Raw genomic sequence first — 25159 nt, 5'->3', positions numbered from 1 at the left:
AATATATTCACAATATTAATAACCCCAAATAAAGGAGACTGCCCAAATTAAGAGGATTAGGGGATAAGGAAGAAAGAAGAGAAAAAGATAAAAGAGAAACAAGAAAAGAAAAGTAAGAATAAAAAAAAGGAGTTCAAAAATGAAATTGGGAAATAGGACGGGGAAAAAAGGAAAAAATATTGAAAAGAGAGAACGAAGTAGAAGAGGGGAAGAGACTATTTACATGAGTAGAAAACTCTGATAGAACCGCCACTAATCCCACCAGATTCCAGCAACAGATCACTGGAGATGAATGCAAACTACAAATAATCAATAATATCAAGAGAGGCAAGGGAAAACTGAAGCACAAAAATAACTGTCGTGGAGCGGGGGTGGAGAGAGGGGAAAAGCCAGCAAAAGAAAAATAAAAGGAAAAAGCAAAACAACCTCACAACCAGTCCTAAACCACACACACACACACACACAAACACACACACACAACAAACAAACAAACAAGAAAAAAATACTCAACAATCAAGCAAACAGCAACAAAAAAATAGAAAAAACAAGGGAAAAAATTTTGGATAGTGAAGAAAGATAAGGGATAGGTGTATAAGGATTTAGAGCAGTGGAGTGGAAATAGGGTATATAATTAGGGTGAAATTTTGACAGGGGGAAAAAAGAAGGAATCAGGAAAATCTAAAGCAGGAATAGGGTAAGAGAAATAGGACAACAAAAAGGGAAAAGTGGGGAAGAGGGTTTTAGCATAGAGGTAAAATTGAGGTAGGGAAAATTGATGCTATAGGAACGATGAAAATAGAATGGAGAACACTAATCCCAAAATAAAATAGAGAGAAAATCAAATGTCACTTTAAAAAAATGGTAAAATGGTAACAGTAATAATAATGGTTAAACATAAAAATGTGGTAATTTAAAGGGTAAAATCAGCTGATGGAAAAAGAAGAAAAAAACTGCTTTCTTAGTTATTAGGTGATAAAAGAAAAAAAAATTGCAGTAGTGAAGGTAATTCGGTTCTTCTACTCTTCAGTCTGGCTCGCCTTGGTCTTGCCAGTTATTCAGGAGAGTGTTGAATTTCCCTGCGATACACAATTCCTCAGTGTTGTAAACCATAGTCCTGATTTTAAAGCAGGCCGTATTTGTGTCCCAGACTGCCTTAATTTGTGTTTAGCTGAGATTAAGTTTGTGGCTCAGCCTCTGGGTGGCAGTATTTTTGGGTTGGCATCTGAGGCTATACAGCGTCTCTATCCAGTAGCAAGGGTTTATTTTCTCTATTGCACTTAAAACTGGTTTGGGGAGGTCAACTCCTCAGAACTGGTTCTTTAATCGTTGCCCTGCTCTATGTTATTGCTGGGACTGAAAGTCCCTCTATAGGCCAGACCCTGTTAACACACAGGGACTGATCAGATTATTTTAATCCTTCATCTCCTTCAGGGAATAATCTGGGTGTGGCTGTGCTCCTCGCCTGGGGGCTAGGTGGAGGAGTCCCACACTCCGGAAAGAATGGCTGCCCTAGTCCTGGGCCCAGGGGTGTCTCAGCACTATATTCGCTGGCACCTCTCCCGGCGCCCCCTTTCTCCCCAGCCTCTCCCCAGATTCCACTCATCTGCACCTTCTCCCTCTCTTCAGCAGAGGTGAGTGTCCGTATCTGAAATGTCCTATGAACAGGGTTCAGTGAATATAAACAAACAAATGCTGGCCACAGAAACGGGGAAGTCTGAATTTCTGTAAGCTCCTCTCTTACCAGCACTGCATGGTCTGTTCAGCTGTTGAGGCAGCCCCCTCTAGGCTCAGTCCTCCGTAATCACAGAACCCAGATCTCAAATCCCCCTGTGCCAGGAATCCCGTGGATCTCTTTTCCCCAGTCAGGGGCTGTGCCTGTCCCAGTGCCATGCGGTCTCCCTCTAACCCTCTGGGCTCAGAGGTCTGGCAAAGTTTCCTGCCCAGATCCGTGGTTCTTTTACCTTTCCAGGGGAGCTCTGCCCTTCCCTACTGCAAACCGTCTCATCAGCTGAGTAATTTCCCCAATTCGCGGTGGGTGTTATTAGTTTCAGCTGCTTACTCCATCTGCTCTGGCACAAGACCTGGGACGCGTCTGCCTATATCGCCGCCATCTTGTCAAAATCAAAGAGACTGTCTTGACTCCATTGAATGCTCTCGCCTCCTTTGTAAATTAATAATACAGTGTAATGACTTGGGTCCACTTCTGGGTTCTCTGTTCTTTTTCAGTGGTGTATATGTCTTTTCTAGTGCCAGTAGCAGGCAGTTTTGAGAATGGTGACTTTATAATATAGCTTAATATCTGGGATTGTGAGCCTTCCATATTTTTTTGTAGTTCCCTGGATTGCTGAGACTATTTTTACTCCATATGACTTTTTGGAGAGTTTGTTCTTTGTCTGTGAAATATTCTGTTGGTATATTAATGGAGATTACATTGGATCTATAAATTGCTTTGGGTAGTATGGACATCTTAATAATGTTAATTCTACCAACCCATCAACACAGTATATTAGTCCACTGGTTGATATCTTTATCTCCTTTTCAATGTTCAGTCATTTTCCAAGTGCAGTTCTTTTACTTCCTTTATTGAGTTTTTTCCTTAATTCTTTTATTGCAAAGGTAAGTGGGATTCTTTTCTTAGTTCATCTTTTTGGGCGTTCATTCTTGGTGTATAAAAAGACATATATTTTTGGGTGTTAATTTTGTATCCTGATTATTGACCAAATTCATTTATTATGTGCTCTTCTGGTTGGGATGACTTTTATTTCTTCATGTCTGAGCACTATGGTAGCACTTCCTATACTATGTTGAACAGGAATGGTGAAAATTGGCATCACTGTCATGTTCCTGTTCTTTCATGGGAAATGGTTTTAGTTTTTGCCTATTGAGTATGATGTTGGCTGTGGGTTCCTCATATATGGCCTTTATCATGTTGAGTATGCTCCCTCTATTACCACATTGCTGAGACTTTTTATCAAAATTGGGGGTTGGCTTTTTTCCAATTCTTTTTCTGTGTTATCAATATGATCACGTGCTTTTTAACCTTCAGTTTGTTTATGAGTTGTATCACATTTATTGATTTGTGAATATCATACCAGCCTTGCATCCCTGGAATATATCCCACTTGATCATGTCATTTGGTCCTTTAATATAATGCTGGATGCGATTTGCTAATACTTGGTTGAGGATTTTAGTATCTGTCATCATCAGCTATATTGGCCTGTAATTCTCTTTCTTTGTAGTGTCTTTACCTTCTTTTGGAATTAGAATAATGCTGGCCTCATACAAAGAGTTTGGAAGTATTCTTTCCTCTTTGATTTTCTGAAAAAGTGTGCGGAGTATAGACTGTAGTTTTCTGACTGGTAGAACTCCCCTGTGAAGCTGTCCAGACCTGAGCTTTTGTTGGTTGGAAGTGTTTTGATTACTGCTTCTATTTCATCAGTTGTTATGAGCCTATTCAGGTTTCTTAATTCTTTCTGAATCAGTTTTTGTAGTTTGCATTTTTTACTGACTTCATCTATTTCATCCACATTGTCCAGCATTTTGGCATGTAGTTGTTCATAGTATTTTCTTACAATCCTTTGAATTTCTGTGGTGCCAGTGCTTACTCCTCTACTCTTGTTTCTGATTTTACTTATTGGAATCATGTGTGTGTTTCTTAATGAGTCTTGCTAATGGTTTATCAATTTTGTTTATCCTTTCATGGAACCAGCTTTTGGTTTCATTGAATTTTTTGTCTCTGTTATTTCTTCTACTTTAATCTTTATTTTTTCCTTCCTCTACTTACTCTGGGCTCTTCTTGTTGGTTTCTTTCTAATTCTTCAGTTGTAGGGATAAATAGTTTATTGCTGATTTTTGTTATTTCTGAGATAGGTCTATAGTGCTATGAACTTGCCTCTCAGGACTGCTTTTGCTCTTTCCCAGAGATATTGTGTTGGTATTTGTTCATTTTCCTTTTTTTCCAAAAAGTCTTTGATATTTTCTTGATCTCATTGTAACAAATTCATTGTTTAATAGTGTGCCATTCAGCCTCTAAGTGTTTAAATGTTTTTGGGTGTTTTTACGCTAGTTGATTTCTCATTTCATTCCACTGTGATCCAAGAAGATGCCTTATATGATTTAAATCTTCTTGAACTTGTAGGGACTTGTTATGTGTCCTACCATGTGGTCTATCTTTGGGAATGACCCCTGTGCACTTGAGAAGAAAGTATATTCTGCTCTGTTGGTGTGAACGTTCTAAAATGTCAATTAAATCCATCTGATGCAGTGTGTCCTTTAGAGTCTCTGAATCATTGTCTTGTCACATGGAAGATCTATCCAGTGAAGTGATAGGAGTGATAAAAGTCTGCTACTATGACTGTCCTGTTTTCAGGCTCTCCATTAAAGTCTCCTAGAAGTCTCTTTGTTTGATTTTTTTTTGTTTGTTTCAGATGTATAAGTAATTCTTTCTGAATCAATTTTGGTAGTTCAGATTTTTTACTGACTTCATCTATTTCATCCACATTGTCCAGCATTTTGGCATATAGCTTTGAATTCGCATGTATATACTAGAAGCCCGGTCCACAAAAATTTGTGCACTCGGAGGGGGGGGGGAGGGGGGTCCATCAGCCGGGCCTGTGCCCTCTCACAGTCTGGGACCCCTCAGGAGAAAACGACCTGCTGGCTTAGGCCTACTCCTGGGTGGCATAGGGCAGGCCCAATCCCTAGGTGCAGCCTCTGGTCGGGCTCAGAGCAGGGCTGATTGGGGAGTTGGGGCGCCTTCCCCTGTCATGCACAAAGCAGGGCAGATTGGGAGGTTGCGATGCCACCCTCATTCATGCTCAGGGTAGGGCCGATTGGGGGGTTTGGACACCCCCTCCAGTCACACTCACGACAGGGCGGATCAGGGGTTTGGGCACCGCCACTGTCACCCTCAGGGCAGGGCTGATGGGAGGGTATGGCTCTTCCATGTCACACACAGAGCAGGGCCCATGGGGGGAGGAGAGGGTTGGGGCACAGCACCCTGTCAAACACAGAGCAGGGCCGATCAGGGGTTTGAGGCGCCGCACCCTGTCACACAACAGAGTCGTAGGGCGATCAGGGGGTTGGAGAGTTCCCCCCTATCAGGCACCGAGCAGGGCTGACCAGGAGGTTGGGGCGCCTTCCCCTGTCATGAACAGAGCACGGCGGATAGTGAGGTTGCGGTCCCACCCCCTGTTACACACAGAGTCTCAGGGCGATCAGGGGGTTTCGGTGTTGCCCCCTGTCAGCTGATCCCCGTGAGTGCCGGGAGCCCTCTCAGCTCTGCTGATCCCGGTGCTTGGAGGCATATTACCCTCCAAGTATAGGATAGAGGCCTGATGCATGGGTGGGGCTGGCTGGTTTGCCCTGAAGGGTGTCCTGGATCAGGGTGGGGGTCCCCACTGGGGTGCCTTGCCAGCCTTGGTGAGGGGCTGACGGCTGTTTTCTGGCCGACTGAAGCTCGCAACTGCTTTTTTTTTCTTTTTTTTATTCTGGGCCAGCTTTAGCTCTGGTTCCAGCTCTGAGGCCTCTGCTGCTGAAAGAAGGTATCTGGTTTGTTTGGGTTCTATAATCGAAACAATATATAACTCCAGCTCTGAGATCCCGGGCTCACTGAAAGCACGTTTCTGGGGCTTTGTTTAGCTTCTATATTTGTTACAATGTTTCTTAAACTGCAAGCTCAGAGGCCGGAAAGACAGCCTGGGAACGTTGGAGTCCTCTGTCACTGAAGCCAACAAGCCTCATGTTTGTTTCAAGCTGCCTGGCTACCAGCCGCCATATTGGCAGGCAGCTAATTTGCATATCTTGCTGATAGCCAAAGGGAAGGGTACCGGGTGTATGCTAATTACCATGTTACTCTTTTATTATATAGGATATATATGTGTATATATATATATATTCCTATGTTGGGTGAATATATGTTTACTAGGGTAATATTTTCTGCTGGTTGATCCCTTTGGTATCATGCAGTGAGCTTTCTGTCTCTTGTGATGGCCTTTATTAAAAAGTCTATTTTTTCTGATATGAATATTGGTACTCCAGCCTTGTTTTCTCTTCATTTGCATGGAAATTTTACCATTCCTTCACTCCAATCCTTTGTGTGACTTTTGTTTTCAAATGGCACTCCTGTAGACAGCATATACTTGCATCATATTTTTGTATCCATTTTGATACCCTATGCCTTTTGATTGGAGTATTTACCTATTTATATTTAGAGTTATTATTGATAGGTATTTATTTCTTTCCATTTTCTTTCTGTATGGCTAAGTTTCTGTCCTGTTTCTCCTTCTCATTTCAGCAATCCCTTTGCATTTCTTGTAATGCTGGTTAGGTGACAATTTACTCTTTTAGCCTTTTTCTGTCTATGAAGCTCTGTATTTGACTGTCTATTTTGAAGGAAAGAATTGCCGTATATAGTAATCTTGGTCTCAGATCCTTACTTTCCATTAACTTGAGTACTTCATGCTAATCTCTCTGGCCTGTAGAGTTTCAGATGAGATATCAGGACTCATCCTTATGGGGACGACTTCGTAGCTAACAGTTTTTTTTAATTGCTGCCTTGAAGATTCTCTCCTTGTCTTTAATTTTTGGCATTTTAATTATGATGTGTCTGGACACGGGTTTGTTTGAGTACTTCTTCTTTTGGGTTCTCTTTGGCTCTTGACCTTGTGTGGGATTTTTCTTTACCACGTTAGGAAAGTGTTCTGCCATTGTTTCTTCAAAGACCGTCTCTATGCTTTTCTCCCCTCCTGCCTCTTTTGGCACACTCGCTATTCTAATACTGTTATGTAAGTGGTCCTCCTGTTTGTATTATGTCATTTATATCTAGGACTGTTCTTATTTTCATAGTCACTATATCTTTTTTCATGCTGTTGAGCTCTTTTACCTTCATAACTCTGAAGTCAGATTCAGATAAATGTCTTCTCTGTGCTTCATCTCCCTCTATATCTGGAGAATTCTCTAGTTGTCTTATTTGGGGGTTGTTTCTTTATTTCCTCTTTCTGGCTTTCTGTGTGGGCTTGTGGTGACAAGTTAGGTAGATCCTCTGTGCCTCTCAGTCTCTAGTGCAGAACATTGTTAAAGGATGTTTCTGACTAATTAGATCAGGCAAAGACTCAAAGCCTCCAGAGACCTCTCTGTCTATAGACTGATAGGATTCCAACTTAACTTGCCTCCAAGGCAATGGTCCTCAGGTTATAGCAACAGTGTGTTTCAACAGTGTGGGGCAGTTGCCTCTGCGAGGAGGTTAATTGTTATTTATAATCTCTTAAGTGTCCTCAGGGCAAGGTGTTTCCCAGTAGTGTGTGTTAATTGTCTCCCCTCCAGGAAAGGCAAATGTCTGCATGGGAAAGATTTTCTCTGCTGCATGAGGAAATGACTCCTCCCAGGAAACTTGAAGTGTTTTCTTCTGTGCTGGAACCCTTGACTCCCCACTTCTGGCTTTTTCCCTCACAGCTCCAGTCCACTTCACCCTCCTTTTGCCACGGCACAAGGTATGTGGCTCCACAGGGAAATTTGTGCGCTGGCCCTTTAAGAGGATACCTGAAATTCTAGCTGTCTCTCCCTGGCAGACAGTGCCCTGCTGCTATTCACATCCACAGGTTATGTGGGTACCCTCCTCAGTTCTGGTGCTCTCTGCTAGGAGGCCCAGCTTGGGGATTAGACCCAGAGTTCTCAGTGGCAGTCCTCCACAGCTGAGATATCTCTCCGAGACTTCAGTTGCTGTCTGTGGGTGTCAGGCCCGCCCCTTCAAGCCTCCTCTCCTCCTACCAGTGTCTAAGTGGCCTCCACCTTCGGTCCTCGGGTGTCAGGATTCTCTCCTGTGAGTTTTCCATTGATTATTCAGGAAGTTGTTTTGTATTTTAGTTGGAATATCAGTTTGTTCCTGGGAGCATGTCCCTGCAGCATCCATGATTCTGCCACCATTCTTTTAAATATATTTGTACTTATCTCAGAGAGGAAAGGAGAGCTAGTGAGAGTTAGAAACATCAATGATTAGAGAGAATCATTGATCAGTCCCTCCTGCATGCCCCAGACTGGAGATTGAGCCCACACCATGGCAAGTGCCCTTGACCTGAATCAAATCTGAGCCCTTCAGTCTGAAGGCCAGTGATCTGTCCATTGTTCCAAACTGGCTAGGGTTCTGCCACCTTTTTCAATCTTCTTCAGAATCCCTCTGCATTGTAAAGTCCCTGCTAACATTCTTGTCCAATAGGCTTCTCTTTCATGTGGTTTCAGGATGGAGTTGTGCATGAAGGCTCTAATGTCCTGTGAGTGCACATTCTGTTCAATAGCACCGTCAGGAAATGTGCACTGAGGGATGCTCAGTAGGCATATAGTAACAGAAACCTGCCATCTCTCTTACTGTTTCTGTCTCTGTTTGGATCATGATGGAGCCCAACTAAGGCTCTTGTTTCCAATAGGGTGTTAAAGGATACACCCTGGATTTCAAGCCATGTTCTTCTGAGAATACTTTGGAAAGGTGCCCTACTCTAAAATTTATTAGGCCATTTAATTATAAGGCCAGATCTTTTTATAAGGATAAGGCTTTCATTTTTTAATTTTTTTTTTTTTTATTGCTTAAAGTATTTCAAAGCGTATTAGAGATGTGTCCTTTTTTATTTTTTTTTCTCCCCTTGACCAACCCGGCTTCCCCCCCACCCCAGTTTTATTTCTTATTGAATGAATAGTCTAAGAATCACATAAATATATAAAGATATACTTTGGACTTCCAAAAACCATGTACTTAATGAGGAAATATGGAGGCCAAATAACTACATCTTAATCAAGAGAATATAAGTAAAATAGGTTCTCATGTTACATTTAAGATCTATTCCAGCAGCACGTCATAATGATTTTTGCCGAAAGTCAGAACCCACCTAGATAAGCATCTACATCACTCACATGGAGCACACATACACAGCAGTAATGAGGTGAAACAATGAAAAAAAAAATATAAAAGGAAAAAATTAAAAGGAAAATAACGATTCCTGACCTTTACTTGTGCTAAATCCTATCTAATAATAGACAAACAGGGTAACTGACAGTATCTTCCCTTAACCTCCCATTGGCTAATCTGCAAGATATGCAAATTAACCACCAACAAAGTTGGCTGTTAATTTGCATAAGTAGGTGCCCAATGGCTATAGGCTATTGGAGCCTGCAATCAGAGCTGAGATGTCACCTGCCAAGGCCTGGTGCCTTGGTCAGAAGCTTTAGGCCTTGGCAAGGGAGGAGCTGGGATGGTGGGTAGCAGTGTGTAAGCCAGCGATGGTGGAGAGCAGGAGAGGAGTTGGCGTTGGTGGGAGCTGGGTGTCCTCTGCCCAGGCCTAATGCCTTTGACAGAGGCATTAGGCCTGGGCAGGGTTGGAGCCGGTAATTGCAGGGGTACTATTGGTCCCTTCCCAGGTCTAATGCCTTTGCTAGAGGCGTTAGTTTTGAGCTGGGGTGGAGCCTGTGATTGAGGGGAGCATGGGGTCTCCTGCCCATGGCATTAGGCCTTGGTAGGGGTGGAGCTGGCAATCCTGGGGAGTTGGGGGTCCCCTGCCCAGGCCTAATGCCCCGGCCAGAGGCATTAGCCCTGTGCAGGTGCAAAGCCATCAATTTCAGGGAGCAGAGAGGCAGCTGGCCATGGCCGTAAGCAGGGGCAGAGCCAGTGATCATGGGGAGCAGGGTCTGAGCAGACGATTTAGGGAGTTGGTGGTTCCCTGCCCAGAGCTAATGACTGGACCACAGACATTAGGCCTGGGCAGGGACCAAGCCGGCAATTGGTGTGAACTCCAGAGGAAACACCTTTTCTGACTGCTCATTGGTTAAGCTCCCTCTATGCCACTGGTAATATTCTTAGTAAATTGGGTAATAAGAATCAAAATAGGTGATGTAGGGTTTTTTACCGCACTCCTGGAGAAAAAAGGAAGGTCCACTGCTGGAGGGGTAAGAAATGTCATATCCTATCCTTGATGGTTTTGCTGAGTGGATAATGCCTTGGCCTGCCCACTGCTGAGTCTTGGTTCAATTCTGGCTAAGGGCATGTACATAGGTTGCAGGCTCCTCCCTGGCCTGGGCCCAGGTCAGGGCTCATGCAGGCGGCAACCAATCAAAGTGTTCCTCTCACTTTGATGTTTCTCTCTGTCTTTCCCTTTCTCTTCCACATTCTTTAAAAATCAATGGAAAGATATCCTCAGGTGAGAAGGAAGAAAGGAAGGAAGGAAGGAAGGAAGGAAGGAAGGAAGGAAGGAAGAAAAGAAAGAAAGAAAGAAATGTCATATCCTATGAAAGACACATCTTGAGAATGCCTAAAAAAAGTTGTCATTTTTTCATAGTAAAGGGAATGGAGTCCCTGTTGATGAAAACACCTTGGTGGCTCAGCTTGACTGGCAGTGGCTGCAACAGCGGGGTGATTGAGATGATGTCTTCGCCTGATCAGCCCGGTCAGCACCCACAAAGGGAGGCCAGGCTGTGGCTTAGGCCCACTCCCCAAAGGGAGCATGGAGCAGGGAGTAGGACATCCCCTGAGGGCTCCCAGTATGTGATAGGGGCCAAGCTGGGCTCAGAGGCCCCCTCCAGTGCACAAATTTTTGTGCACCTTGCCTCTAGTAAATAATAAAAAACATAAAGCACATATTTAAATACATATAAATGATGGAAGTTTTTTTAAAATAAATACTCAGAGGATGGCACTGTAACCACAAAATGATGTACTTTGAGTCCAATGTAACCCGCGGACGGTCTGCATTTTCTCAACAGACTGAAAAGTGATTAATGTTGGTTCTGATTGTGTTTTAATGAAAACAAGGGTGGGAAGGCACACTGAAAGAGTCAGGCATTGCCAGTTCCAAATTATTGCATGCACATAGTTGTGAAGAAATCAGGTAAAAGTGACTTATTCATATTAGTAAAGAGATGTTTTAAAATCTAACATAGAGACCCTCACTATAAATTATGTTGGAAAATTGAAAGTATTGAGAGCATCAGTGTAGTTAAGAAGAATATATCTCTGTACTTGAATATAGACAAGCAGCCTGCCCATTTCAATTTTGGATGAGCTAGTGAGCAAAGAAAATTAGTGAAAGGCTCACTTAGTGGCATTAGTGGAAAATTAGCACTGGAACATAGTAATATTTATGGGAATGTAATATTACTCATATTTGAAGGTGATTCAGTGCCCTTCATATGAGCAGTTAAATACAGCTAAAGAGCAGTAAAATCTCAATGGCCATCATTACCAAAATTCAGTTTCTACTTTAAAGTATTCAGCATTAGAAGAGAACCATGCTAAATGGGTGATAAATTATGAAATGATTAGAGGCCCGGTGAATGAAATTCAAGCACTGGTGTCATCCCACAGCTTGGCCTGCGGCCTCACACAATCTGGGACCCCTTGGGAGATGTGGGACTGCCAGGTTAGTTCTGACATCTCCTGAGGGATGTAGCAGTGCATGAACCGGTAGGCAGCTGGCCAGGAGCCCAAGCTGGAGCCAGGTGCTGTGTTCCCGCTCATCCAAGCCCCACTCCACCTGCCACCACCGATTGGTAGCACTGTGGCATAGGCAGCAATGGCTCCTGCTGCCACAGCTGCACTCTCCAGGTATGAGCCTGGCTCTGCCTGAGCAAGGGTCCCACTCTGGGAGCTCCCTGACCACCAGGGGGAAGCTCCTGTGTTGAGCATCTGCCACCTGCTGGTCAGTGTGCATTATAGCAACGATTCATAATGGTCCCTTAGTCTTTTGGCCCAATAAAACCTTACTATTCACAGATGACATCTTGCCACTATTAGAATACTAGTGGCCCTAATTAATTAATTAATACTAAGGAAATACTAATTAATACTAAGGTATTAATTAGAAGAAATATTGTAATGCCGCTATTTGCCCTTTCTCTATAATCGAAGTGTCAACCGAATTTAGGATTGACCATGACAAATTGAAACACATGCATACCATTGGCGCCAGCAGGAGCTGCATATGTTTCGCACATAGGCAGGTCAACCTAGAGTGACAGAGAGAGAGCGAGAGGGTGTAAACTTGCTTAATTAGACCTGCTGTCTAAGGTAGCTAAATTTTTTCCACCCAGTGAAGCAGCGCAACTTCTCTTTCAGGTAATTGTGAGCAACACAGCAGTAAATTTCAACACAAAGCAGGTTATTATTGTAGCTCACTCAGGGAGAACAAAGAGTAAACCATTTAACTGCAGCAGTGTTTGACTATATTCTTCACAGTGAGAAAGCCTGAAGTCATTTACAAGTTCCATCATTTCTTCCTTATTTTCAGTCAGGTCAAGTTTCTCAGCTTTCTAAATCTCTGTTTTCTGGCTAATGAAGAGAAAATAGGATACCACCGAGTCTACCATCTACCTATTCCAAGACTTCTGTGAGGATCAAAAGACACACGGGAAAATGCTTCACAGACATTTGGTTAGTGTAAAATATTCCCACCTGGCTCTAAACCAAGTCGTGTTCTAGGACTGAAGAAACTGCAAAGAGGTGAGTTGCTGGGGAGAGGAAGCCGGGCATTACTACATGATGTCATTACCCAGATGGACACTTAGCAATTTGCCTTTTATAAATGTAGATTGCCAGTGCACATCATGTATACTGGCTGTGGGTCTGATGGTCACAAAGACATACAGTCAGTCACTTAGTCTTTTATATATAGACTAGAGGCCCGGTGTACAAAAATTTGTGCACTCGAGGTGGAGGGTGGGTCCCCTCATCCAGGCCTGTGCCCTCTCCCAGTCTGGGACCGTTCGGGAGATAACGACCTGCTGGCTTAGGCCTGCTCCCAGGTGGCAGAGGACAGGCCCAATCCCTAGGTGCAGCCCCTGGTCCGGCTCAGAGCAGGGCTGATTGGGGAGTTGGGGCGCCTTCCCCTTCACGAACAGAGAGGGCGGATAGGGAGGTTATGGCCCCGCCCCGTGTCACACACAGAGCCGCAGGGTGATCAGGGGGTTTGGGAGCTGCCCCCTCTCACGCTGATCCCAGTGCCGGGAGGCCTCGAGGCTCGGCTGATCCCGGTGCTGAGAGGCATATTACCCTTTTACTATATAGGATAGAGGTCTGGTGCACGGGTGGGGGCCGGCTGGTTTGCCCTGAAGGGTGTCCTGGATCAGGGTGGGGGTCCCCACTGGGGTGCCTGGCATGCCTGGATGAGGGGATGATTGCTGTTTGCAGCTGGTCACACACCCTTCACGGTGGGGGTCCCCACTGGGGTTCCTTGCCAGTCTGGATGAGGGGCTGAGGGCTCTTTTCAGGCTGGCAGGTGACTGAAGCTCCCAATTGTTCCCTTTTTCTTTCTTTTCTTCTTTTTCATTCTGGGCCAGCTTTAGCTCTGAGGCTTGGCTCCAGCTCTTAGGCCTCTGCTGCTGACAGCAGGTATCTGGTTGGTTTGGGTTCTATAATCGAAACACTGTTTCAACTCTAGCTCTGAGATCCTGGCTGGCTGAAAGCAGGTTTCTGGGGTTTTCTTTAGCTTCTATATTTGTAACAATGTTTCAAACTGCAAGCTCAGAGTCCGGCAGCGGAAGGCGGAGAATGTTGGAGTCCCCCGTCACTGAAGCAAGCAAGCCTCATGTTCGCTTCAACCTGCTTGGCTGCCGGCCGCCATCTTGCCTGTCAGTTAATTTGCATATCGCCCTGATTAGCCAATGGGAATGGTAGTGGAGGTACGGCTAATTACCATGTTTCTCTTTTATTAGATAAGACTAGAGGCCCGGTGCATGAAATTCATGCACGGGGGTGTCCCCTCGGTTTAGCCTGTACCCTCTCCAATCCAGAACCCCTTGGGGGATGTCAAGGATTATGCCTAAACTGGCAGTCTGACCTCCCTCTCACAATTTGGGACTTTTGGCTCATAACTGCTCACCTGTCTCCTGCCTGATTGCCCCTAACTGTCCCACCCTGCCAGACTAATCATTCCTAACCACCTCTGCCTGCTGGCCTGGTCAGGCCTAATTGCCTACCCTGCCAGCCTTGTCACCTCCAACTGCCCCCTCCACTGGCCTGGTCGCCCCTCTCCGGCCACCCTGCAGCCTGGTTGCCCCACGCAGCCTGCTGTTCAGTTTTTTGGTGTCCCTCACCAGCCCTCTGCTGGCCTGATCTCCCCACACAGACTGCTGTTCAGTCATTTGGCCATGCCTCACTGCTCCCCTTGTCTGCCTGGTCACCACACGCAGCTGCTGTTTGGTGGACAGGTGGTTTTGGTCGTCACAGTCACTGGCTTTTTATATATATAGACTAGAGTCCCAGTTTACAAAAATTTGTGCACTCTGAGGGTTCCCTCCGCTCGTCCTATGCCCTCTTGCATCTGGGACCCCTCAGAGGAAGTCCACCTGCTGGCTTAGGCCCACTCCCTGGGCAATCAGGCTCAAGCTGGCAGTCAGACATCCCTCTGGCTGCTCAGCAGCCCTCGGGGCATGTCAACTTACCATTGGGGAGCAGATCTATGCTCCAGTTGGACATCCTTAGTGCTGCTGAGGAGGTGGGAGGGGCTCCTACCACCACCGCGGTGCTGGCAGTCATTAGCCAGGCTTGTGGCTGAGCACAGCCCCCCCTGTAGGAATGCACTGACCAGGGGGCAGCTCCTGCATTGATGATATGCCCCCTGGTGGTCAGTGTGTGTCATAGTGACCACTCATTCCCAGTCATTCTGCTGTTACGGTCAATTGGAGGGTAACCTTTTATTTTATGGGATCGAGGCCTGGTGCACAGGTGTGGGCCTGCTGGTTTGCCCTGAAGGGTGTCGCAGATGACGGTGGGGGTCCTTCTGCTTCCCCTAGCCAGCTTGGGTGAGGGGCTGATGGGTCTTTGCAGGCTTGTAACACTCCCGTCAGGGTGGGGGTGCCCATTGGAGTGCCTGGCCAGCCTGGATGAGGGGCTGATGACTCTTTCAGGCTGGTCAAGCCCCACCCCAGTGGATACCCTAACTCCATGAAGGTTTGGCCAGCCTGGATTAGGGGCTGAGGGCTGCTTTTAGGTTGGCCAAGACCCTGGCGATGGAAGCTCCCAGCCTCTCCTCTTTGTTGTTTTTGTCTTTGTTTTTTTATATTCTGGGATTTATTTACCTAGTATAATTGAGTGTCGCTCAGAGCCAGCCAGGACGGGCGGGAGGCTTGGCTTCCTCCATACCAGGGGCAGCCCAAGCCTCCTGCTCGCTCCAACTCTGAGGCCACAGCCAGCTTAAAGCAGGAATCTGGGATTTATTTATCTTCTATAATTGAAAATTTGTTGCCTTGAGTGGAGCTGAGATCCGGCCATGGCAAGCAGGAAGCTTGGCTTCCTCCATCACTGGGGCACCCAAGCCTCCTGCTCGCTCCAGCTCCATGGCTGCCAGCTGCCTTATTGGTTGGTTTAATTTGCATATAGTCACTCTGATTGGCGGGTGGGCATGGCTTAGGTGTAGTGAAGGTACAGTCAATTTGCAAGTTTGTCCTTTACTAGTGTAGACTAGAGGCCTGGTGCACAAAAATTTGTTCACTCGGGGAGGTCCGTCAGCCCAGCTTGTACCCTCTTGCAGTCTGGGACTCCCTCAGGGGTTGTCCATCTGCTGGCTTAGCATGTCCACCTTAGCTGGAAGTCAGACATCCTTCTGGCCACCCGAGAGCCCTCAGGAATGTCCACTTGCCAGCAGGGAGAAGGCGTAAGCTGCAGTAGGACGACCTTAGCACTGCTGAGAAGGCTGGAGAGGCTCCCAACACCACCACTGCGCTGGCCCCCATCAGCCTGGCTTGTGACTGAGTAGAGCTCCCCCTGTGGGAGGGCTCTGACAACCAGGGGGGCCGCTCCTGCATTGAACATCTTCTCCCTGGTGGTCAGTGTGTGTAATAGTGATCAGTCATTTCCAGTTGTTCTGCTGATAGAGTTAATTTGCCTATTACCCTTTTGTTATATAGGACAGAGGCCTGGTGCACCAGTAGGGGCTGGCTAGTTTGCCCTGAAGGGTGTCCCGGATCAGGGTGAGGATCCTGCTGGTATGCCTGGCCAACCGGAGTGAGGGTCTGTGGGCTGTTTTTAGCCCCCTGGTGACCCAAGCTCCCAGACTCTCCTTTTTTTATTTTTTGGGGGATTTATTGTTTTTGGGGGGTAGTTTATAATTGAAAATTTGTAGCCTTTATCGGAGCCCATGGCCAGTCAGGGCATGCGGGAAGCTTTGCTTTCCTCATCACCAGGGGAAACCCAAGCCTCCTATTTGCTCCAGCTCTGTGGCCACCGCCATCTTAGTTGGATTCATTTGTATAGTTCCTCCCGATTGGCAGGTGGGCGTGGCTTGTGGGTGTAACAGAGTGATGGAATGATGGTTGATTTGCATCTTTCTGTTTTATTAGTGTAGACTAGAGGCCTGGTGCACAATATTTTTGCACTCTGAGGGGGTCGCTCAGCCTGGCCTGTGCTCTCTTGTGGTCTTGGACACCTCGGGATTGTCCACCTGCTGGCTTAGGCTCACTCCCCAGGAGACTGGGCCTAAGCTAGCAGTCAGACATCCTTCTGGCAGCCCGAGAGCCATCAGGAATGTCGACTTGCCAGTGTGGAGTAGGCCTAAGCCGCAGTCGGACATCCTTAGTGCTGCTGAGGTGGCAGGAGAGGCTCCAACCACCACCGCTGTGCTGGCAGCCATCAGCCAGGCTTGTGGCTGAGCAGCACTCCCCCTGTGGGAGCACAGTGACCACTGGGGGCAGCTCCTGCATTGAGCGTCTGCCCTCTGGTGTTCAGTATGTGTCGTAGGGACCAGTCATTCCCAGTTGTTCTGCTGTTAGGGTCAATTTGCATATTACCCTTTTAGTATATAGGATAGAGGCCTGGTGCTTGGGTGGGTGCTGTCTGGTATGCCCTGAAGGTTGTCCCGGATCAAGCTTGGGGTCCCACTGGCATGCCTGGCCAGCCTGGGTGAGGGGCTGAAAGCCATGTTCAGGCTGGCCACGCCCCCCGGCTTCCCAAGCTCCCAGACTCTTCTTGAGTGGAAACCAGCGCTGGCTGGAAGCAGATATTAGGGATTTATTTATCTTCTATTAGTGAAACTTTGTAGACTTGAGCAGAGCCCATGGCCAGCCAGGGCAGATGGGAAGCTTGGCTTGCTCCATCGCCTGGGGAAACCCAAGCTTCCTGCTTGCTCCAGCTCTGTGGCTGCTGTCATCTTTGTGACACAGTGATGGTTAATTTGCATATTGTTTTTTTATTAGATAGGATATATAGATATACCCAAGTGCACAACAAGAGCACAAGGCTTGTCCTCTGTCCAAAATGTTTTTGAAAGTACACCATGAAATGTTCTTAGATAAGTGAGGAAGTTGATTTTGAAATTGAATGTGCATTACTTGGCATATTATGGACTTCCGGGAGCAATGGAAAGTGTTTTCACCGAGAAACTAATAATTCAATACTTGCATAATGAAGGAATTATTAGTTCATAAGTGAAAGTGCATGGTGAGTGAGTGTAGCAGGACGATTAAGAATCTTTTAGTAATGTCGACAAGAGATTGTGAGAAAGACAGTGCAAAGTAGAGAAGGAGAAAAGTTGACAAATCCGTATCAAGATATAGGAAGGCACTGATAAATATGTATGTGGACATCATGGAAATTGCTTGCACTTTGCTCAGGAGTGGACAGGTTTTTCCCACCGATGGTAATTTAAGAAATTAAGGAAGATATAGAGGGAGGACAAGATGTCAAAAGATAATACATTCCAGAATAACATTCTACAGTGCATTTAACCATGAGCTTATTGGAGTCTTAGAGGAAATGTAAACATTTTCATTGAAAGAGGAAATAAAGTGGTGCTTTGAATAGTTGCTTTTTCTTTAAAACATTGATCTCCATTGTGATACCCTCACGTAAGTATTTGTCATTTACAGGACCGCTGTCATGTGTGAGAGAGAATTATGCAAGCGTTCCTTGCAAAGAGAAAACCCCTTCCAGGAGAAATTACAATTTGTCTCCAAGAAATTATGATGGCACTACTAGTTATAGGTAACCGGCAACAAAACATAAGGACACGTAATGTATGCTAGGTACTGTTGTTGGTGAGGTGAAATTCATCTATCATAACACTAAATATTTACCATTGACCAACTAAGTAGCATGTAGTATATTCAGAGTCCTAATTTCCATTATTTTAACAGCAGCCAGACCTTGTCACCTTTCTGTTCCTTGTGCACAGGATTCCAGTTGTTCTAAATCTCCAACATTTCCTGATGTTTTCCTCTTCGAACATTGGAACCTACTTAGGAATAAAGTATCTCATTTTAGTTGATTGGCACTTCCCTAATGACCCATCCTTTCATGAGCTTGTTAGCTGTATGTCTATCTTCTTTGGAGAAATGTCTCTTGAAGCCTTCTGCCCATTGGCATTTTCCTATCTGTGTAGTCAGAGTGTGTCCCTGTTCTGTATCTTAGAAGGTGATTTAAAAATACTTCTGCTTTATTTCCTTCAGTTATTCCGGCAGAGGTGATCCAGGTTCCCGAGTCAGGAAGCATTATGGCCCACCATCTAGGGAGGGTGCACACTGTGACCATGGCCTTTCAGGTTCTGGAGATGAGCACTCCTGTAGGAGACACAGGTGTTTAAAAGCCTTCTCTCTTTTTATCTAGTAGCACACTGCAGTTGTTAACTTGGACAAAATTAATACCGTGTTTTTTTAACGTAGTGATTGTGATGGCTGTGGCAGCAGTCCTGGTAGATATTATTCTGAATATCGAACTGCAGGCTCTTACAGAGGTTCATGTGAGAGCTATGGTAAGTGTCCAGACAGACTGTGTGTAAGTGACAGGATTGGATTTAACAGGCCGCCTTGTGATTTACTCTAATTTTACTTCCATTTGCCACAGGGAGGACTATATGCAGTATGGGTTTTGTATTATCTGGGAGGTCTTGTTTTCTTTTGTTAGCAGCTCATTTGGAACAGTGCAATTCTTTCAGGGGTGAAGGATCACACTCATTTATTGTCTTTATTAATGAAACAAAGTACAGCATTTTCTTTTCTTTTTTTTTTTTCTCACCTGAGGATACATATCATTGACCTCGGGAGAGTGGTACGGAGGGAGTGGGGCTGAGAGAACTCTACATCAATGTGAGAGAGATACTTTGATTCACTTCTTCATGTACAATCCCCATTGAGGGACAGGAATGGACCCTGAAAACCAGGGTCATGACCTTGCCTTGGAATCAAACCCAGTATCCTGCAGTGCAAAGGCTGGTGCTCGACACACTTAGGCACAACATCCAGGGGGTTCTTTTCACTTTTTTCTTTTTCAGAAGGAGAATTTGACAGTGTGAAGCATAGAAATAATACGAAGGTCAGGATTTCAGCCTGTTTCCAGAAAATGTGCCTTCACATATATTCATAATCAATTATTTCAGTTAAAACATTATTCTTCAGCTGTATTTCAGATAAATGTAAGCTCCCTTGCCTGCCTCAGCAATACTGACATATTTTTAGCACAGGTGTATGTATAAAATCATAGGTTTTCCAACTATTTAAGGCTTTACAAGGGTCATGTCATACTGACTTAAAATTATTCGTTAAGATGTGAAAGTATTGTTATCTGGTCACTGACTTTCCAGGAAGCTCAGGTGGAGCACCACCAACATGAGGGACCCTCTGACTTATGGTGGAAGGAGTCGCTGGGATGATTATTACAGCCGCAGACGAGATGCATATGATGGAGGGGGAATAACAATTACTGCAACAGCCGATGGGACACCCCTGTAAGAGGTCCTGAGCGTGGTGCTGGCGGGGATCATAGGATTCACTATCTACACAGGAGAGAGTGAATCATACAGTACAGTAGGTAAACTATTGGACTCCTCTGGAGGAGTCATAGGGGAAGCCCCTGTGACAAAGGAAGTAGACACTGAAATAAAAAATAATGCTAAGGTTTGGTTGACATTTAATTTGTAAAGACATTGTCTTCTGTTATTTAAGAATGACTAAAAGCAAACGGTGGGATGGGGAAGAAGCAAGAATTATCGACCCTTTATGAAATTTCTTTATAGAATGCAAAATTTGAATTATTCAAGGTTTTTTCATAAGTGTTAATTTAATTACAATATACTTAAATGTTTAATTTGAATACTTGTTGTGTTAAAATTTTCAGAATAAAATTTCCCACAAAATTGAATTTGTCTGACTTTACTACAAACATACAAAGCAATGTGTTTGGATGGTGAGTTATATTCATGGCCCAGATTTCCCAGGGTGTCTAGGACCATACATACATAAAGTCTTTGAAGTGAACTGCATACAAAATGAAGCAGTGTGTTATTTCATCATGGCATGCTGCCCTGTTTTCCAGTTAGGGAGGGTACACAAATGAGGTATTCTCCTTGGAAAACCTAAATGGATAAACGGATTGAAGAACCTCTGACAAGGCGGCAAAACAAGGATTCCTCCAGCTCTGTGGCCCACACTTTGCCCCCTAAGATACTGATAAGGAGCAGGCCGATCCCACTGGCCCCAGGAGGAAGAGGAGACCTTGAGGAAATAGGAGATGGTGGTGAGCAGCAATAGAGCAATGTGGTGTGGCAGTGCAGCAGCCTAGGCCTCGGCATGAGGAGGATTTTCAGACACCTGTGGAAAGGAGTATAGGAAGAACATGTCATGGCAGCCCCTGTTGAGGGCCAGGTGGCAAGGCCTGAAGGTGCTGTGGGTGGCCTAGAGGGAGAGTTCAGAGGAGTGGCTCAAGGAATCTGCTTTGACTCTGAGTGACAGTGGACATGCACACTCCCTCCTCCTGCCTAAGCCCCCTGCCTGAGCTGTAATTGCACTGCCCTTGTTGTACTGGCAGTTCCTGTCTCAGGCACACACCCTGCAGCCGTCACAGGCTGTAACCCTCCCAGCATCCAGGTGTCCCTTTGAGAGAAAAGCAATGGCCCAGGAACCTGGCAGCACACCGGGTGAGACCCAGGCAGCCCCTCCTCACCCGTCCTGTCCGCTCACTGAGGGCCATCGCCCACTCATAGTTCTTCAGGGCATTGAGCCACAGGTCCTTGTTGATGATCTGGTAGGGCAAACAGACCTGGGTTAGGAGAGCACAGGGACCCGAATAGAATCCTAAGCAGCAGACGGACACAGGAAGCTGTATGCTGGCATGGCCAGCAACATCCCACCTCAGCAATCCTGTCAGATGCTGCCACACTATGGTCAGAGAACCAGTAGAAGAAGCTGGGGCTCCTGTCCTGGTGCCTGTGCATGGAGGCTTCTCATTCACAAAGCTGGTACCACTGAATGGGAGTGGCACGGGACACCCTGTATCCTGCAAGAGAGGGGTCTGTGAAGCTGGGCACAGCACCTTCCAACCGTGCCCACCACCAGCTGCTATTTTCATTGGGCTTGGAAATGACCTGGAGAGACCCAGCATGAAGCAATGCAGATTTCTGCTAGTGCTGGATCTTGGGTTGTTTTTAACGTTTTTTTCTGATGCCAGCTGCTGCTTGTTTGATAGGTGTTAGAGAGTCAGAAGCCTGAGCCAGGCCAGGCCATGCATATGGAAAAGCTGCTACAAACAGCTTGGCTGGAGCTGCTAATTAGATGGGGTGCGGACTCAGGAAACCACTAAGGTGGAGGAAAAAGTGTGGGCCATATATATTGATTATTAAAAGTTATGCAAATGCCCCCTAGAAATAAGCAAAGTTTTACATGTCTCCCATATGATGAGAGATTACATGCATTGCCCTCTCTTCATTTTTGCATTGTCAGCTTTTATTCATTTTAAAGTGTGCCCAGGTGGTCTACAAGTGTGTACTAGCTTGGAAATAAAGTATTGAATCATTCATTCAGAGTGATTTGTTATTTTACTTATAGTCTGTATTATTTTTATTACTTCTCCTGTTAAAATGCCAGAAGTAAAAATTCTCCATTTGAATTGCATTCTTTGCTTACAGTTTAAAATGATTTCATCTCTTCTATTATGAAATGGAATCATTACATAATCTATAGTATTTTTACATTAGTCAGCTATTTTTACTCAAATGGGTCTATGAATATAACATTTTAAAACGTAGCATTTTCATTATCATAAATGCTTAAATTCGCTGATGTCCCAAAGTCAAATTGGCTGTGTAAACATAACTGATGGGATAGTAACTGATGCACATAAACAACTTCAGAAGGAAAATTTGGTATTACTTTTGTAAACAAATCCCAATAAAATTTCTGCCACACAGGGGCCCTGATACAGAGTGACAGCCAGAAGAGCCATTCACATATTCTGGGTCTAAAATATTCCCTCGAGATCTACGCACCTCTGCCACATCCCCAACATTCAAGATTTAGGTAGTACCCCTTGGTTTCCTTGATTTTTTATGAATAAAAGCGTTTTCAAGTGCCCCCACTGATTCCGCCTAAATTACCACCCTTATTTTCCTTCTCAACATTCTTGTGCATAATAGTACTTACTTTCTTTTCCTTGAATATCTGTTGTCTTTACCACAAAACTCATTGCTGAATAAAATATGGTGTTTCTCATACTTAGCACTCAGAAGGCACACGTGTAAATATCTGTTGAAAGAAGAAATTGAGGAATAACGTCTACACAAACTACATTCTCTTGTGCTTAGAAAGTAGAAAAAAGGGAATGACCATCAATTATTCTTCATAAGTCAAATAAATGGATCTTTGAACTCAACAAAAATTATGAGGCAAATCTAATTATTAGCTACTACAAAACCCTAAATATGAATGTAGAGTATAAAGGTCAATATGTAAAGAGCGCCTTCAACATACCAGAAACCAAAAGGACATTGAGCAAATTAAAAGGACAATGAGGAATCACCTCACTCCTGTCAGAATGGGTACCATCGACAAATGACAAGTGCTGGCAAGGTTGTGGAGGAAAGGGAACCCTAGCACACTGATGATGGGAAAGCAGACTGGTGCAGCCATAATGACAAACAAAATGGCATGTCCATAAAAAAATTGAAAACGGAACTCCCATATGACCCTGCCATCTCACTTCTAGGAATATATTTTAGGAAACCCAAAACACACATCAGAAAGAATATATGTTTCCCTATATTCATAGCAGCCCAATTTACAATTGCTAATATTTGGAAAGCACCTAAGTGCCTATCAACAGGTGAGTAGATAAGACAAACAAACTGCTGTACATTGACACAATGGAATACTACTCAGCAGAAAAAAAAAGGAAGAACTCTTTCATTTGCTAAGCATGGGTGGACCTATAGAACATTATGCTCAGGGAATACGCCAGCCAGAACTACACAGGTATGATATGATCTCACTCTTATTTGGAATCTCATGAACAAAATACATTGATTTAAAAAACATGGAGGCGGAGACATGGAAGCATGGACAGGCTGTGGAAACTCACAGGGAAGGCAGGGGAGGGTGAGTGGTTGATGGCTGAGACATAACCAACCAAGGACCTTGTTTGAATGTATGCACATCCCACAGAAGCAGGCAATGGGGGTGGTCAGGGCCTGGGGAAGGGAGCTGGAGTGGCCTGGAAGGGTCGCTGGGGGGAAGGAAACAGACATATGTAATACATTCAACAATAAAGATTTTTTAAAAGTAACTGCCATGAAAAAAACATGGAAAGAAAAAGGACATGTTATACGTTTTCAGGGGACAGGGGCTGTGTACACTTCAGGAGGACAGGGGCCTGATATTAGCTCCCGATCCATAGGTTCTCAATACCTTTGACTTGGGTAGTCACTGACATTGCAATTTTCTCAGACACCTACCCTTGTCAGCACAGAAGACAGGTGACGTTTTCAAGTTGCCATGACTGCTAAACCAGAAGCCGTGGAACTAGACCCAGATGGTAGCAACCCTGATCATCATGGTTCACTGGCTTGTGGATAGCTGACATGAGCTAACCTCTAGGCCAAGCTCCATGGGATTCTCATTACCCAGAGACCTGTGGGGAGTCGATAGTTCCATGCTCTGTCAGAGGTCTTCTCTGGGCAACTGAGGTGGCTTCCATCCCTTCTAAGTTCCAAGGTGTTCCTCCCAAGGTGGGGAAACCATTAATGAGAGGGTGCTGATGACACATCTCAAAATGGACTGGGGTCTGTGCGAAGGTATATCCTTGCTTTCAAAGAAGAAAGGCTTTACCATGGGTGACACATCTTTGCCCAACATAAGACTTTCTGGCGGACTTTAAAGGATCATGAATTGGATCAGAGGGGCCCGGGCCCTGGTCATGAGCTGGGGGGGTAGGACAGGAGTAGGAGCAGAGCATGGTGCTCGGTATTCACTATCTAAGGCCGCAAGGGGTCAGCAAGGGCCTGTAGTTGGGAAAGGTACTTTCCTTGTTATCCTTTGCTGTGTAGAGTCTCATTAGCTGCATGCTGAGCCATTCCTAAGTGGGACACAAAGAATGTTTCCTGTTTATATCAATGTTGATTGTGTCAGGATAATTCCTTTTCTGGAAGTGCCAGTAAGCATCTCCCAACAGAGCGGGATCAAGAAGGGGTTGAGGGAGAATTTCCAATCTCCAGCTCTGCCCGTGGTCCCCGAGAAGGGCAGGATTTGGATCGCCCTAACCCCAGCCATCCTGTGATGTTCTTGTTACCTTTGTCCCACACAGCAATGGGGGATGTCCTAGGATTCCTCTGCCTTCAGCACTGTAACTCCTGCAGTAGGAAAGTAAGGACACCCTAAGGCGGGCTTGATTCCCTCGGCTCTGTCATTGGGCTCCGTCTGTCCTGACTCAGAAACACACGGATGGGGCACAGGCAGGTTTACAGCTGTGAGTATGGGAAACACAGAGTTTATGCCTGTATTATTATTTATTAATCATGGTATTCTTTTCCACATGAACGACTGTTAAGATACTTTTGCTCCACCCTGGATATATAAAATAGGCTCTCACATGGTTATTGATTACTGAGGCAGGAAAGTCCCAGGAGCTGCCCACTAAGCTACAGAGACAGGAAAGCTGGTGTTGCCACTCAATTTCACTACAAAGGCCTGAGAACCAGGGGAGAAGATTATGTAAATTTCAGTCTGCGGGCAGGAGAAGGTGAGATGAGATGTCCCCATTCAATCCATGAGACACAGGGGGGGTCAGATCCTTCTTACCTGGCCTTTTGTTCTTCTCAGATGCTCAGCGGGTTGTTTGAGCTCAATCTCACGGGAGGGCAATGTGTCTGCTAAACTGAGTCAGCCAGTGACATGTCTGTCACAGCCAGGAACACCCTCACAGATACAC

The sequence above is a fragment of the Myotis nattereri genome (assembly GCF_964212035.1).
Source record: "Myotis nattereri genome assembly, chromosome: Y".
Taxonomy (NCBI): Eukaryota; Metazoa; Chordata; class Mammalia; order Chiroptera; family Vespertilionidae; genus Myotis; species Myotis nattereri.
This window is presented reverse-complemented; position numbering follows the sequence as displayed.